This window comes from Cololabis saira, chromosome 2 (genome assembly GCF_033807715.1).
Source record: "Cololabis saira isolate AMF1-May2022 chromosome 2, fColSai1.1, whole genome shotgun sequence".
In the NCBI taxonomy this organism is placed as follows: domain Eukaryota; kingdom Metazoa; phylum Chordata; class Actinopteri; order Beloniformes; family Belonidae; genus Cololabis; species Cololabis saira.
Genome location: NC_084588.1, coordinates 15,927,376 through 15,945,098, shown reverse-complemented (window position 1 = coordinate 15,945,098; position 17,723 = coordinate 15,927,376).

Sequence of the window (17,723 nt, the reverse complement as noted above, 5' to 3'; positions counted from 1 at the left end):
CTAGTCTATAAGCCGATCTTCCCACCGCCTATGATAAATCCCGAGCGCCTAAGTCCTAAAAAAAAAAAAAAAAAAAAAAAAATTTTTTTTTTTGGGTGTGTTTTAGGTTCGGGGCTAGAGGAAATACATTCGGGGCTCCAGCCTCGGAAGCCCATAGCTAAAAACGCCACTGTATTAGGTTATTACATTTTGAGAAGATTATTACAAAAAACCACTTGCAACTTTTTTATTCTCTAGAAAATGTAATAACATGGTGCATTATGTAATAAAAATTGTAAAGCATAGTTTATTTGTTTGTTATTGGCCTATATAATTCCAAACTTCAAATAGGCAACTAAAGTCATATTTGGAGTATTATGCATAGATGTATTGGGCTACATAGCTCTAAAGGAAATTGCATAAAAAACAACAAAAGTCACTCTTGTATAAATTCATTGATAAACAAACAACATTAATTGGTATTATTACAAAATGCACCATGTTATTACATTTCCTAGAAAATAAAGTTTTATAAAAATAAAAGTGCATTTTATAATAATCTTCTCAAATCTGCAATAACAAAACTTATTACAAAATGGGGCAGTTTATTACAAAATGCGGCTTTATTACAAAATGAAATGAAAAAGTTATTACATTTTGGACGTTTATTACAAAATGCAGCGTTATTACAAAATGCGGCTCAACAGGCCCTGACTGTCAGTGGTTGACATTTCCCCCAGTTTGTGTTTCTGTTTTGCCCCGCCTGTCTTCCATCTGCCCTGATTGTTCACACCTGTGTCTCGTTACCCCCTTGTGTATATCTGGTCTTGTCTTTCCCTTGATCCTTGTGGTTCCGCACTGTTTCCTTCCTCCATGTGTCCTGCCAAGTTTTCAGGTTTTGCTCTGGTGTTTTTGGTTGATCCTGCTCTGCAGCGTTTTTGGTTCTTGCCTTTTTTTAAAAAATAAACCCTTTTTGCTGAACTCCTGCCTCTCGCTCTCCTGCATCTGGGTCATCGTCCAACCACTCCGTGACAGAACGGAACCACAAGGAGCAGGGGCCTGTACTACGAAGCGGGATTTGGGGTTAGCGAGGTAACTTCAGGTTTAACCCTGGGTTTTCAGGACTACGACGGTGGTTCTCTTCTTACCGGGGTACATCGCCATGGTAACTTATGCTGAACACTGAACAGCTAACCTGCTCCGGAGCAGGTTATGTTCGAGATACAGATCGCCGGGTATAAAAGCACCGCCCGCTGACCAATCAGCTCTCTTGGAAAATGGCATGCCCTTTCGAAGAGAATCCAGTGGAGCTCGGTGCGCGGATCGTGAGAGGAAAAAAAAAAAGAGTGGGCTGACTTTCAACAAAAATTGAATTAGTCAAGAAACTAAGCAATTCCTTTCATACCCAAGTATCAACACTTTATCATTTCTTTTCTCCTGACAGAGAGGTATGTTATGGGATTCTGTTATAGTGGGAGTCCCCGCCCCCTCCGGTGTTGTCATGGTAACGTTTTGCCCCGACTGTTAAAACAGCTGATGTCTCGAACGTTAACCGTTGTTGAACGTTAATTAAATATACTGCTGAAGTGATAGACACGCTCCATGTCTCCTCTCCATTTATTCAACACAAACAAGGTATGCGAGTACGTTTGTCTTTGCTGTAGATACCCTCACGCCGTCTTTCTAAGAAAACTACTTTTGCAAATAAACCTTTATGTACAAACTGTAAATATACTGTAGAAACAAGGTATGAGTCATTTGAGAGAGGATGAAATGTCAGAACTCGTTTAATTTGAACACGACATGAACTTTTAATTTCAAGTCTAAATATTAAGTTAAATCACAGTGTAATTTATCCTTTGCTCTTCGCTACTGAAATAAGCAGCTCTGACAGCGGACTTCTCCATGCTTGCGATTGGTCATGCGCTGAAAACACTGCCCCTTTTATGTGCACGCGCTCATATCCAGATTGGAGAAACCTGGGTTGATATACCGAGTTGATAACCACCGTCGTGTGACCGCTTAGCGTGATTGCAATTGTCCGGGTTAGTGAATCTGGATAAGGAAAAGATATCCTGGGTATGTTGAACTTGCTTCGTAGTACAGGCCCCAGTATGGGGGTATTATTGTTCCAATATTGTTTGTGTGTGCGTATCTCAATCTGTGTGTGCGTAAAAAGATTTGTGTGTCTGTATTCAGATTTGTGTGTGCGTAAAAAGATTTGTGTGTCTGTATTCAGATCTGTGTGTGCGTAAAAAGATTTGTGTGTCTGTATTCAGATTTGTGTGTGCGTAAAAAGATTTGTGTGTCTGTATTAAGATCTGTGTGTGCGTAAAAAGATTCGTGTGTCTGTATTCAGATTTGTGTGTGCGCAAAAATCAGCCGGTAGCTCTCGATTGGCTGTCTTTGCACACGTGGATTTTGACACAGTTCTGCCGCGGCAAATCTGTAAAAAGATCTGTGTGTAAAACGATTTGTCCGTAACTTTTGCTTTGCCCTGAGCTCGGACTCACAGGCTCACGCCAGGCTACAGTAGCAATGCAGCCTTCACCACTAGTCGGCGCGTAGCTCTCAGTCAGTACTTTACCTGCAGCAGTTCCATCGGGTTTCTGAACATATTACTAGACATCGTTTGGACTTTTATACTGCATGCAAACACCTGAACCCCATCTACTTCGGACCTATGTCGGACATTTAGTAATCGGGTTGCATATGGAGTAAGATAACTTCCAAAAAGATGTGTCCATGTTATAACTATTCGTATTCGTAATGATAAACATTTGTATGTAAATAAAAACGTTGTACTCAAAATGCTGCTGTCACGCACATGAGTCTGACAAATTATTAGGTTAAGAGTAAGAAATTAGGTAAGAAATTGACCTTTTACGTCTCATTTATTCATTCACACACGCACTAATATATTTGGGAAACAGTTAGGCACCAAATATAATATATTTAATTTTCTCAGAGGGCAAAAATAAGAACTTTATTGATCCCACATACTGTAGGAGTAATTCATGTCATATTAGAGAACAAGGTAGTGCCGAAAAACAATATATAGCCTATCCCCCCTCACAAAAATAAGAAAAATATATTTTCTCATCAACAAAGCATATTTTACATAAACATATTAAAAAATTTTCAAGTAACAAAATAACATATTTGAACAATTCTTCAATTTTTTCAGTTCTTTTATTGTCTGAAAAATTGTTCAAATGTGTTATTTTGTTATTTGAAAAAATTTAAATTTGTTTTGTTGATGAGAAAATATGTTTCTCTATTCTTATTTTTGTGAGGGGGATAGATTATTGTTTTTTTTTTCAGCACTACCTTGTTCTTTATAGCTGATATAAAATGAATTACTCCTATGTGGGATCAATAAAGTTCTTATTTTTGCCCTCTGAGAAAATTAAATATATTATATTTGGTGCCTAACTGTTTCCCAAATATATTAGTGCGTGTGTGAATGAATAAATGAGACGTAAAAGGTCAATTTCTTACCTAATTTCTTACTCTTACCCTAATAATTTATCAGACTCATGTGCGTGACAGCAGCATTTTGAGTACAACTTTTTTATTTACATACAAATGTTTATCATTATGAATACGAATAGTTATAACATGGACACATCTTTTTGGAAGTTATCTTACTCCATATGCAACCCGATTACTAAATGTCCGACATAGGTCCGAAGTAGATGGGGTTCAGGTGTTTGCATGCAGTATAAAAGTCAGAACGATGTCTAATAATATGTTCAAAACCCCGATGGAACTGCTGCAGGTAAAGTACTGACTGAGAGCTACGCGCCGAACTAGTGGTGTGAAGGCTGCATTGCTACTGTAGCCTGGCGTGAGCCTGTGAGTCCGAGCTAAGGGCAAAGGAAAAGTTACGGACGGACGAATCGTTTTACACACAGATCTTTTTACAGATTTGCCGCGGCAGAAGTGTGTCAAAATCCACGTGTGCAAAGACAGCCAATCGAGAGCTACCGGCTGATTTTTGCGCACACATAAATCTGAATACAGACACACGAATCTTTTTACGCACACACAGATCTTAATACAGACACACAAATCTTTTTACACACACACAAATGTGAATACAGACACACAAATCTTTTTACGCACACACAGATCTGAATACAGACACACAAATCTTTTTACGCACACACAGATCTGAATACAGACACACAGATCTTTTTACGCACACACAGATTGAGATACGCACACACAAATAATATTGGAACAATAATACCCCCATACCCCAGGGGAAAGACAAGACCAGATATACACAAGGGGGTAACGAGACACAGGTGTGAACAATCAGGGCAGATGGAAGACAGGCGGGGCAAAACAGAAACACAAACTGGGGGAAATGTCAACCACTGACACTGACAGAGAATTCATGCAGCCAGTTTGTGCTGTTGTGGATAGTAAGATTAAATCATGTAAATAATACGAGTTGTAAGCTAAACAAAGAGAATTTATTTTGAAATGCTTATGTGAATTCATGTTTGGTTTATTTAAGTTATGATGGATATTAAGAATTCATGAAACAAGGGCAGTTGGAATAAAAATGAGATCGACACTGAAAGGCACTAACTTTATTTACTTACATCAAATCAATCATTTATTATGGACTAAATGAGTATTTTTCCTGCATGACTATAGGCTGTTTCTTTTTTTTAGTCCTTCACCTGGATTCTCTCTCCTGGTTCCTCTCCTGTCATCCATATCCATCTCCATCCTGGTTGCTACTCCACATCTTTGGACAGTCACCGTTAAAGAGGGTGGTAGGACTTTGAGTGCACTCATTTTATTTTATTTATTTAGGCTTATTTTTCCATTCATTTGAGCTTTTGGGACAATTTACCTTTTAATACCCGAGATCTCAGAGGTTCTTGTTATTTCTTCTTTAAATGTCTTTAAATTACTTACTTGTTTTTTTGGGAAACTGTCATGTGAAAAATGTATTATGATATACCTCCTTTCAACTTTCAGTCTGTTGTGTGGTATTTGCAGTAGACATTACAGGTCTCAATCAACATTTAGTCAGGTATATATCATGGAGTCTAGAGTTAAAGTTGACCCTCATTTTCCTGTTTGATCTTTAACGCTGTCTTAGAGTGACAGGCGCAGGGAGGGGTTACACACTCACTTTGTATTTCTTGCTGCCTAACTGATCATTTTCAACTAATCAAATCACTTAAATGACATTGAATTATAAAAATAGGGGACATTATGTAATCTTTTCAAAAGCATGTGTGGTTATGCAGACATGATGTATTAAAACTGCCTGCTGGTCCACTGGAGAGAGGAGCTACATTGTCCTCCACACTCACAGAAATACTCAGGCCTAATTTTAGGCCTAAGATTTATGTATTCAAATTACATGTCAAATTTCCGTCCTTTTCCATTACATAGATTTATCATAAATAGGCTAATAAACTTAATGTGGTGCATATTTGTCAGTCAAACGGAAATGACACAACTTGGAACAAGATTTATGAAATAATACCAATAAACCCAATATGTTTATAGACAGGTTTATGTGTACATTAATCTAATTGGTTTCAAATACGTAAGGACCAGTGTATGTATTGAATACATAGTGCACTGATTTTAAGTATTTGAAACCAATTAGATTTATAAAAGGATGGAAAAAACTTGAAAAGAAACGTATGATTAAAATTCATGAATCAGGCCTTAATATTTCTGTAAGCGCATGGATTTGGTTATCTGGGATGACAAGTCTCACTGCAGGCTTTGAAAATTGGTGGAAAATTGAACAAGAACTTCATTCAGGGGACTGCAAAAGTCGTCAAGTCGACGACATCTAAATTAACACTGATGGAAACCAGAAGTAATAATAGCTAAAAGTCTTGTAAGAACATGCAGGGCAAGAGACCAGCTCCACTTAGAACAGAACCAAGGTTTCTTTAAAGCAATTTAGAAAAGGTTTTACTATTTTATTTAAGCAAAAGCAACTGAGAAAAGGAACCGACACAAAAAAGGTAGGTTTTAACAACAAAAGAACTGCTAATTGACATTTGGTCTGCATTATTTCAGTGGTAGCAGCAGATCATTTCAACGTACGCCAATAGCACATAATGTAGTTTTGAAGTTGTGGTTACTTTCATATGTTTATGTGTGACCAGGTTGGGTGTAGTAATATCTGAGATACGGTTTGTTTATGTATTCTGTACTTGTTTGAATGTTTCCATATCTAACTACTATTCATCCGTAATTATGGAACTTGCTGAATTTTTTATTTTTTTTTAATATCTGTTCTTATACCCAATATGACATACTACGGCGTGGAAACGTTGTTTTCTTCCCTCTGTATCAGGAGAGCTTCTTTTCCATTTCTGTAGACTGAACTTTGACCAAAATATCCTCCCTTCGGTAAAATTCAATTGCCACTTTCTGTTTTTCTCAGCACATACTGTCCTGTGAAAATGACTATTGTCTCCTCTCTGAATATGATAATTTGCAAGAGCTCTCACTCACCTTCAACACAGGTCATAAATGTCATTTTATTTTTCCATTTCCCAGAAGAAACCGTTCTGTCATCCAAAAAACAAAGTGCACAGCCTTTCAATTCTCTGGTTTCTCTGGTATCCCATGACATTAAATAAGTACAACTTTAGATGAACAGCAACCAATGACATAGTGGACTGTCTCATTATATGTACAACAAACAAATGCAGAAACACAGACAGACATTATATCAGCATTGATCTTCCAGAATTAATAGTTGCTGCTTCTTAACCTGGCAATTGTTACAAGGTCATTTCCAAAGAATCTGAGGTCCCTCAGTCCTTCTGTGGTGAGAAATATTCTTCCCAGGAAGCTTTCAAGACACTACCCAGTCTCCCCAGATGTTGTCATAAAAAGGTCAGTCCATCCAATGCCTAGAGAATCAAGGCTGCCCTTGTGAGGCAGACCTGCTTGCAGTCAAACGCTTAATCCCAACTATCCACTGGCTTTGCAGACTATCTTCCGACTGCCACCTCAACCATACATGTACCCGCACCGAGCACCCTACTGTGAGGGCTTGATTGACTTGATGTCAGGTAGGATGTGCAGCATGTGTAGGTCTGGCGTCGGGGATCTGGGTCTTGTGACCTCAACCTCAGTGAATTGCGGGAGTCTCACTCTGGCTGTCAAGTAGGGTTGAACGATTAATTGCATTTGCGATAATATCGCGATGTGATAAAATTAGATTTTCTCACTGCAAAGGCTACGATTTGACCAGTCACGTGATCTGGTCACGTAATGTGCGAGTGAGCAGAGCGGGAAGAGCAGAGCCGGCAGGGAAAAAAAGTCAACAGTGCCGCGTAACCTAAATCTACCATGGCCTCAGTGTTAGGGCTCGGCCGGGCGGGGAGCGGGCTGCGGAAATATATGAGCACAGAGTCAGCGTGGCGAGGAGCTGCGCGCGGTGACGAGTCGGGTGTGCGTCGGCGGACAGTGGATTCGCTGTGAGCCACACCTGCAGCTCGTCAGGAGGAGAGGTTAAAGAGCGGGGCTGAGAGTTGTTCATTGCTGGTTTGTTTTGTTAACTCTGAGCTTTGTTGGTTTGTTTGTTAGTTTGCTGGTAGTTTTTTTTCTCCCTGTGATTTTTGAGTTATTTTTTTTTTTTTTTTTTTTTTTTTTTTTTTTTTTTTTCATTTTTTTTTTTTTATATTTATTGTTTTTCCTTTTACAAAGCATTTTTATAAAATAACAACATGAACATGGGGTGTTTTCTGTCACAATTTACAGCAAAGTAATTAACCAATCAAGTACAAAAGAAACTTAAACAAAATAAGGACGTTTCAGAGAGATGTACATTTTCCATTGCTTCCAGATGTCGTTGAATTTTGATTGCTGGAGCCTCATTGAAAAAGTGATTCTTTCCATTACATACAGATCATAAATAATATCATACCATTCATCTATAGATGGGGCGTCTGGCTTGAGCCACTTCTTTGTAATTGCTTTCCTTGCTGCTAGACTCAGTATTCCCAATATATATCTATTTTTCACATTTGCATTAGCCGAGTGTACCAGCCCAAAAAGAAGTTCGTCCCATTTAAATGTAATGTCAGTTCCAAATACAATTACTAGTTCTGAATATACCTTGCGCCAGAATATATTTATTTTTGGACAAGCCCAGAACAAATGATAGTGATTTGCTTCCTGAGAACTACACAACCTCCAACAGCTAGAAGATCCTGTATGGTGGCCATGCTGAGCAGGTGTAATGAAATATCTGGTGAGACACTTCCAGCCGAAAGATCTCCATGAGTTTGAGCATGATATCCTCCACTGAAATTCACAGTATTTAATCCAGGTATCTTCTGAAAGGCAGCTGTTGGTTTCCCTGTCCCATTTTTGTTTTATATATGTGGTATTCACTTTTTTCATTTCCTGCAGGCCTCTATAGAGTCTAGAGATGACTTTAAGCTTGGAGTCTGTTCTATACGCACTGATAAATACTTTTAATAAACTGTTGTCAAATGTCTTTTGACTTTTTAATATAGTGCTGTTTAGATGGTGGCGTACCTGAAGAAATCTAAAAAAGTCACTATTATTGAGACCATGTAGTCTTTTCAACTCCTCAAAGCTCTTCAGTGTTGTCTGTTTGAACAAGGTACAATATGAGGAGAGACCCCGGCTAACCCATCCCCTATAGTTGGCATCCATCTTATTTGGGGCAAAGTCAAGATCGTAACAGCACCATTTCAAAATCTTTACCTCTTCTAACATATCATTTCTAGTGATAACGTTTAACCATGTTTTCAGTGATAAGTTGATCCATTTATTTCCTGTTTCCATCAAACTTTTAATTTGTCTTTTATCTCCTATTCTTGCTTGAATTGGCATCGTCCCCGATATGTTTTGCTCGATTTCCTTCCATCTTGCCTTGTAATCTGAGACGCACCAACAGAAAAGGATCCTTAGCTGGGCCGATACATAATAATCTTTTAGGCAGGGAAGAGCCAGTCCACCCTTATTTTTTGATAATTGAAGAGTTTGGAACCTTATTCTCGGTTTTTTCCCCTGCCAAATATAACGTGACAATAATTTATCCCATTCATTGAATTGTTTATCATTAATTTCAATTGGGAGGGTCTGAAATAGATATAATATCCTTGGCAAGATGTTCATTTTTACCGATTCAATTCGAGATTCAAAACTTAATATTGGAATAAGATTCCATCTTTTCATGTCTTCTTTTAATTTCTTATTCAATAGATCAAAATTTAAGTTGTATAAGTTTGATAAATTTTTTGGGATGTTTACTCCCAGATACTTCATATGCTCCAGATCCCATTTCAGTTGAATCTTAGAAGTAATGTTTTGGCTAGGTTTGTAATTTAAGTTTAGTACTTGGGTCTTTTGAATGTTAAGTTTATAGCCTGAGACCGAGCCAAAAGCATCTAAGAATGATAGTAGCTTCAAAATTGAGTTTTCGGGGTTTGACAGACTAATTAAAACGTCATCAGCAAATAAAGAAATCTTGTATTCTTGGTCTAATATTTTTATTCCAGTGATATTATTGTTCTGAGTAATCCCCTGACTTAACGGTTCAATAAACAATGCAAACAACAATGGGCTCAATGGGCAGCCCTGTCTGGTCCCTCTTTCCAGGCCAAATTGGTTTGAAATTGATCCATTTATTTTTACTCTAGCTTTCGGTTTATTATATAGTGCTTTAATAGTTTTAATAAAAATTTGATGAAATCCAAATTTGTCCAATAGTCGAAATAGGAACTCTAAATTAACCTGATCAAAAGCCTTCTCGGCATCAAGACTTAAAATTACTGCCTGGAGTTTATTTTTGTTTATCTCATCAATCACATGAAGCGTTCGGCGAATGCTATCTTGGGTCTGTCTTTGCTGTATAAAACCTGTTTGATCTAGACTTATTATCTGAGGAAGAATATTTTCAATTCTTTTTGCCAAAATGTGGGTAAAGATCTTATAGTCTTGGTTCAAAACACTTATCGGCCGATAGTTTCCACAGTCTAACTTGTCTTTACCCTCTTTCGGTATCACGGAGATTACTGCTTCTTTCCAAGAGACAGGAACAATGCCAGTTTTAAGCACATGGTTGTATGTGGTTTTCATTCTAGGGGTGAGTAAGTCCTTCATCTCTTTGTACCACTCTGCTGGAAATCCGTCTGGCCCTGACGCTTTGTTTATCTTTGAATGTGATATTGCCCTTTTAATTTCTTCATCTGTAATTTCCCCAATTAGAATCTTGTTTTGTTCTTCAGTCACTTTGGGTAATTTTATGAGTTTTATAAAATCTTCCATCTCTTTTTCGTCTGTTTTGGGTTGGGTATATAGATTTGTGTAGAATGTTTCAAAGGTTTGTTGGATATCTTTTATTTTGTAGTGTGTAGAGTTAGTAATGTGGTCCCTTATTTTATGAATTGTATTTTCTGCCTGTTGCTTTTTTAATTTGTAAGCTAATAATTTAGCTGATTTATTTCCGGTTTCATAGTATTTTTGTTTTAGAAAGGTTAATTTTTTTTTAATATCATTCGAGTAAATTTCATTCAATTCGTTTTTTTTCTTACTCATTTCCATTTTTACTCCTGGATTTAATGTCTTTTTATGTGCGTTCTCTAATTTTTCCAGTTCCGACTGTAGCTGTTCAATTTTTGCCTTTCTCTTTTTTTTCAAATTCGAGCAGTAGGCTATTAGTTTTCCCCTTAAAACCACTTTGCAAGCATCCCAAAGAGTCTGTGGGGAAACTTCTCCGTTGTCGTTTTCATCAAAATATTGCTTTATGTCTGTTCTTATTTGTTCCCGCATTGGATCTAGAATCCCTGTATTCAGGCTCCAAATTGTCCTCTTTTTTTCGGTGTCTAATGTTATATTTAAGTAGACTGGTGCATGATCAGATAGATCCATAGTCCCAATATTGCAATTTGTAACCCTGTAAATGTCCCTTTGATACATAAGGTAATAATCAAGCCTAGAATAAATCAAATGTGGGTGAGAAAAAAAGGTGAAGTCTTTTTTAGTCGGATTCAGTTCTCTCCAAGTATCACAGAGACCGAACTCCCTCATCATTGTTTTTATATTTTTGGTAGTCTTCTTCTCTCCCGTGTAGCAGGGTTTTGATGTGTCCAGGGTTGGGTGTAGTCTAACATTGAAGTCTCCACCGCAGATTAGGGTACCCTGCGCCTCCGAGACTAATAACTCGAAAATTTGTTTGAAAAATGTCCACTCTGATAGTGGAGGAGCGTAAACATTCAAGAAGGTAACTAAAGCCCCCTGTAGATAACCTCGGACCAGAACAAATCTCCCATCTAAGTCTTTCTTTTCATAAATGCACTCAAAATTTAATTTCTTAGAAATCAAGATTACCACCCCTCTCTTTGAGCCTTGTCTACAGGAAGACGAGTACTGATTAAATCGCCATCTTATAAGTTTTTCATGTTCAGAGTTTGATAAATGTGTCTCTTGGAGGAGAGCTATTTCTACTTCTTCCCTCTTTAATTTTGCCATAATTTTGCTTCTCTTGATTGGATTGCCTAGACCATTTACATTATATGTAATGACCTTAATTGACTTGGTATTTTGCATTATATGTCATTTAAGTATAATTGAAGTCTGTAACGCCATAAAAAAAGAAGAAAAAAAGAAAAAAAAAGACTTTTACACCCCTGGTGCTGTGGGTAACAGTAGCACCAACACAAACATTAACTACAACAAAAACATAACAAAAATACACACTGGCTTCCAACGATGAGGCCTCTTTCATGGCCTCATAACTCAGATGGAACTTGAGTTTAGAGGGAAAGTCTCTTCCATCTGGCGATGGGGGAGGGCCCTCTTCAGCCTCTAAGCTGATAGACAGGTCCAGTGTCCAATGAGGTGTCCCGATTTCACTTTTTTATTCCTTTTGCCCTTAAAATTATCTATTTGTAGTATTACACAAATAACCTCACAGAATATATATTTTCTAGAATACGACTCTCTCATCTCAATGTCAAGTGGCATGGAGGAATATGTATATAATCATTACATTAATTAAATTCTCGATACTTATCCGGTGTCCTGACGTCGGAATCTTTGGAGTGACTCTTTGAAGCCGCGCTTGGCGCTCGGGTTCTCCCGGTTTCCTCGCCGTCCGCCGGCGGGTTGCCAAGTCAGCCGGCTGATCTGATCCAAAAGAGAAGCTGGGTTTTTCAGAACCGTCACCGGGATCCCCCTCGCAGCCATGTCCTCGGTCGCCGCCTCCGCCGAGTTGTAGGTCACCGCGCCTTCCTTGTAGTGCGCCCGCAGCCTGGCCGGGAACGGGGTCTGAAACCGTATGTTTCGCTCCTTCAGCGCAGCCTTCGCCTCCGTGTATTCCCTCCGCCTCCTCAGCAGCTCCGGTGCGTAGTCGTGATCCATCTGTATCTTCTTCCCTTGGAAGTCGATTCCCTTTCTTTGCCACGCTTTCTTGATCACCTCTTCTTTCATTTTAAAGCTCGAGAATTTAACCACGATGGATCTCGGCGGGGCTTCAGCCGGGGGTCTCGTGCTGAGCGCCCGGTGCGCCCTCTCGATATTCAGGGCTGTGGAGGACGGGAGCTCCAGGCCTTTAATTAACAGATCTTCCACGAATGTAGTCATTGTTTCCGTGCCTTCTTCAGCTCCCTCCTTCACCCCGTACAGTCTGACGTTCTCCCGCCGGGAGCGCCCCTCCAGGTCCATCAATTTAGCTTCTGTTCGGATCTGAAGTTTCACCAACTCAGTCAAAACCCCCTCCGTAGACTGGATTCGAGTCTCTGCTGCGTCTATGCGCTCCTCCGTCTCCTCCACTCGTTTGTAGATCTTATTAATGTCTTCGCTGATGTCGGTTAGTTTTTGGTTGGAGTCTTTTCTAAACTCTCGTAGCTCTTTTAGGATAATTCCGAGATTGGCATCGTGGCTCTGTTCCGGGTCAGTCGGCTGCGTGTCCGCTAGCATGTTGTCGCCAGCTTGTGACAGTCGCTCCTCTTCCATATCGTCGTTTTCCTTCCTTTGTGTGACACTTTTCTTCGCTTTCCTGGGCATCATTTTTGGTCCGTCTCCTTTACATGTATATTTACGCTCCACAGAGGAATTTCGAGTCGTGGTCGGACCGTTTTTAATTTTTATCGTCGGGACCCTGTCAGTCTATGCTGCCATCACTCTGCCAGCCAGACCGGAGATTTTTGAGTTATTTGTGAAGAAGTTCTGAGTTCCCTGTGAGGAAGGGTTTTTTGTTCCCTGTGGGAGTTTTTTTTGTGTTTTTCTATTAAACTACGCATCGTTTTGGCTAAAGTTTAACCCGGTTTGGTGTTGTGCGATTGGATTCAGAGAGAACGACCCATAACACTCGTGTATAGAGACGCGTGTAGACATGTTAAAGAGGTAAAGCCACAGATTTGTTTTCTTTATTGTTGTAATCTGTGCTTTAAATAAATCTGACATTGTTTATTATAAAAAAGACTGATTTATTGCTTGTGTAGTTGAAAAATACATGAGAACAGGACCTTGAAAAAATAATCGCATATTAAATCGCAATCACAATAAAAAAAATTGCAATTAGATTATTTTCAAAAATCGTTCAGCCCTACTGTCAAGGTAGACAACACTCCTCACTCTGCTGGAGGGAACGAGAGGGACAGTGAAAAACAGTGTATATATATTTGTTATATTCCTTCACTGAGATTAAAGGTGCCCCAAAAAATTGTTTTTGGGACCAGGCCTCGATGAGCAAAATGTTGTGGATAATGTGACGAGTCCTTGTCAGCAGGGATCACCTTCATGTGCATTCAATTGGAAAAGAAAAGAACAAGCTACCGCCAGTACCTACAGATTATAATGCGGAACCCGGCGTCAGGGATGTGAAAAAATAATTTACATTATGAAATCAAACGTGAGCTGAATACTGATCAGGGCCCCCAAACACAAAACAAATGAAAAACACCTTTACTTCACTATCTCATTCATGTTGTGCCTCAAAGTGCCCAAGAAGATCAAGATGTACAGAGGAGAACAACAACTTGATTGTGTTTATTGCAAAAGCGTTTGAAAACTGCAGCAAGGACATCTCCATGATCATCCACATTTCTGTGTAGCGTCGGCTGGAGCTGACTGAATTCTAAATGTTTTAATATTTTGTTCATTTCTCAGCCTCAGGCTTTTTCAAATGTATTTAAACCTGTACTTTACAAAAATGTTAACTACACTATTCCACTACACAACTTGTGCAATATAGAGAGGAATAATTTAATGTTGTTTATTTTTAACTATAGTCTAACGCTGGCCTCTACGACTTAAAATATTCTTATTGCTGATGACATTCCTGTGAGTATGTATGTACGTACGTTATACATTATATATATTTCACTACCAAAGAAATGTAAATACACACCTTATCATTCATTCAACAATATTTGATTTGGTTTCCCTTCAACATCGTTACTTTAAAAAGTCTCAGTTAAGGGGTGTCAAAGTAGTGCGTTGATTAAGTAGTTAAAGGCATATTTAGCGTGTTAGGTTTTATTAATCACTTTATCTATTTTTTAATCTCTAATTTTATTTTTTCTGTTTGCGAGTTGCCTTTATTGTGAAATCTGTGTTCGTGCAGTGGGCATCTTGTGCTTGAGTGGGTGGTTTTTGTCTAGTTCAAAATATGACAAGAAGACACCTGTTGTCTTCTGATTGTAACAGTCTTATGTTACTAGATTCTTTATGGAAGTGATTTTACTCATGAGCTGTTCAAATAAGACCAGTTTTATGTTTTAATCTGACAAAAAAAGCCCTTTGGATTTGCACTCTGGAATACTCAGATTTGCATTTTTGTAACGGTGATGTCCAAAACACACATTTTTAAAGACGATTTATCATCTTAATGAGATAATTCACTCATCTTTTGTCAGATTAACTTTTTTCCTCTTTTTTTCCTCCATCCCCTTCCTCCATTTTTGACAGTTGACCTAAAATTGGCAATTTTGTATTTTCATGTGAAAATACGTCTTTAGTCTGCATTAATCTTCCCTCTCTGTGAAAGATTTTCATACTTACTATTTAACTGATGTGTAGTCATTAAAAAGTGATGATACGCCACCATCATCATCACCTTACAGTTCTTCTGTGGATGTGGTGCCAGTGGTGAAATAAAGTGATGACTTACATTTCATTTAGTATCTATTTCTATTTTTAACTCCAAACAGATAGCTAATTTTGGTTTCAGTATGTTACAATAACTACACAATTTAACTGAAGCAGGCACACCCTGGGGATGCTGCTTTCTCCAGTCCGTTTTCGGATTCATTATTTATTTATTTTTTATTTTCTTATTTTTTTATCCCCGATTTTTTCCCATTTTTATCACCCAGTGATAAAAATGGGAAAACCTATCTAAGTCAGTCCTGGGCATTGCGCTGAAGTCATGGGGGAACTTGACACGCATTCAGCGCCCACAGCGTCCCCGGCTGGAATTGAACCCAGGACCTTCTTGCTGTGAGACGGCTGCACTACCAGCTGCGCCACCGTGCCCCAGTTTTCAGATGAATTGATTGATTAATTAATTATTAATAAGTAATATAGATTGCATTTGAAGGAAAAAAAATAATTATTACTGGCAACTAATTTCAATTTATTTATTGAAACTTGTTTATAGGGCTGGCCGATATGGCCTTTTATTAATATCTCAATATTTTTAGGCCTTGTCGCGATACACAATATTTATCTTGATATTTTGCCTTAGCCTAGAATTAACACTTTGATGCATACAATCACATCAGTATTATGATTCTATGCGTCTACATTAAAACATTCTTGTTCATGCTGCATTACTAATTTTAAACTTTCATGCAAAAAGGGGGAAATCACAAATAAGTCAAGTTTACCAAAACTGTATTTATTAAACAGTTACTAAGCAGGGGGTGGCACAAACATAAAAATTGTCATTTCAAAACCAAAAAAAAAAACAGACAACATTTCAAAACAAGAAATGAGTGCACTTTTGTGCATGCTGTAACTAACATGGCATTTCAAAACAAAATTAAAGTGCACTTTTGTACATAATGCCACTACAATATTTTAAAACAAATAAAGTGCCTTTTTGTGCATGATGTCACTAAGATGACATTTCAAAACAACACTAAATTAAAGTGAAAGGTTCACAGCTTTAGTTTTGGTTTCTATTGTATGAATTGTATGGCACAAATCACAAGTTAAAAAAATATGTAGTTGTATTTTGTTCCTTTGTGACAACAACCAATGAGTCAGGTTGTTTAGAGGTTTTGTGCCAAAAACACAAACCTATCAACAGTGTCTGGTTTAAGAGATGCTCGATGGAATGTAACTATATTGGTAATTATTGTAACTATATATTGTAACCACTGATACTAAATACCTTTTCCGATGGGGAACTGGTGGCGGGCACACACAGATACTTTTTTGCCACATTTTTCAGGTTTGGGAACATTTCCTCATGGTTGTTCCACCACTGCAAGGGATTTGCTTCACTGTCAACATTAACAGACTGCAAGTAGGCAGACAACTCTTTTTCAATACGCTCTCTCTGTGATATTGTGGCAGAGGGTGTTGCTGCAGTTTTAAAGAAGCTTCCGAGGGATTTCTTCCTTAGTGGCTCTGCTGGCTGTGATACTGTTGCATCTTGCAGCCAACTCAGCTGTGCTCTGGTCAGACTTAGACAGCGTTGCCTCCATCTCGGTTATGGCTCTGCTCTTGATGTCCTCCACCTTTTCTTCTGTGCAGTATGTTGTCTTGAACGTAGAATCCACTAAGCCTGCCATGTCCAGCAGGTCGTTAGTGTCATCCTGACTTGCCAAGAGGCTGGACTGGAAGAGACTGGAGAGCTTGACATAGGACACTGTGACATAGCTCTCACCGGATAGAGCATCAGTGAATTCCAGGAGGGGTTTGAGAGCCTTGTGCACTGACTCTAGGACTTCCAGGTCTTGCCAGGTGAGAACGAGATGCCGGGTTCTCTTGTCTGCAGCTAAGACTTGAGAAATGACCTTCTCCTGCTCCAGCACCCGCTCAGTCATCTTCTCTCGGCATCCCCACCTGGTAGGAGACTCACTGATCAGCTGGTGTGCAGGGAGATTCAGCTCTTGCTGCGCTGTGGCCAGGTCTCTCCTCCTTTTCCAACTGAAAGAGAAGCTGCTCACCACCTTCTTGCACACAGCCAATACGGGGGTCCTTCATGCTTCTCTCTGAGAATGAAAACAAACGTTTAAAATGTTAGAATAATTTAAAATGTTATAGTAATTGTGAAGAAATCCACTCAGCCTAACACCAAAACTAATTTTGGTAATTCTTTTTTATACAGTAATGTGTAGAAGGGAAGATGCTTTAAAAAAAAAAAAGTTTCAAAATATAAAAAATGCACTATAAAGAGCAGTCTACTCGACTCACACATGAAGAAAAAGAAAAAAATATCATGTAAGACAATATATATCAAAACTTTTTTGAAAAACCTCACTCACTCACTCACTCACTCACTCACTCACTCACTCACTCACTCACTCACTCACTCACTCACTCAAATTGCATAGATATAATATTATTAAGTTCTCTGTGTTATGACCATGCTGTTACAACACTGCTCATAATAAAGATGATTACTACCGTATTTTCACGTCCATTCGGCGCACCGTGTGAAAAGGCGCACCCTCAGTTTTGTGTGTCATTTTTGGATTTTAAACACACATACGGCGCACCGTCCCAAAAGGCGCAGTCTACAGACACGG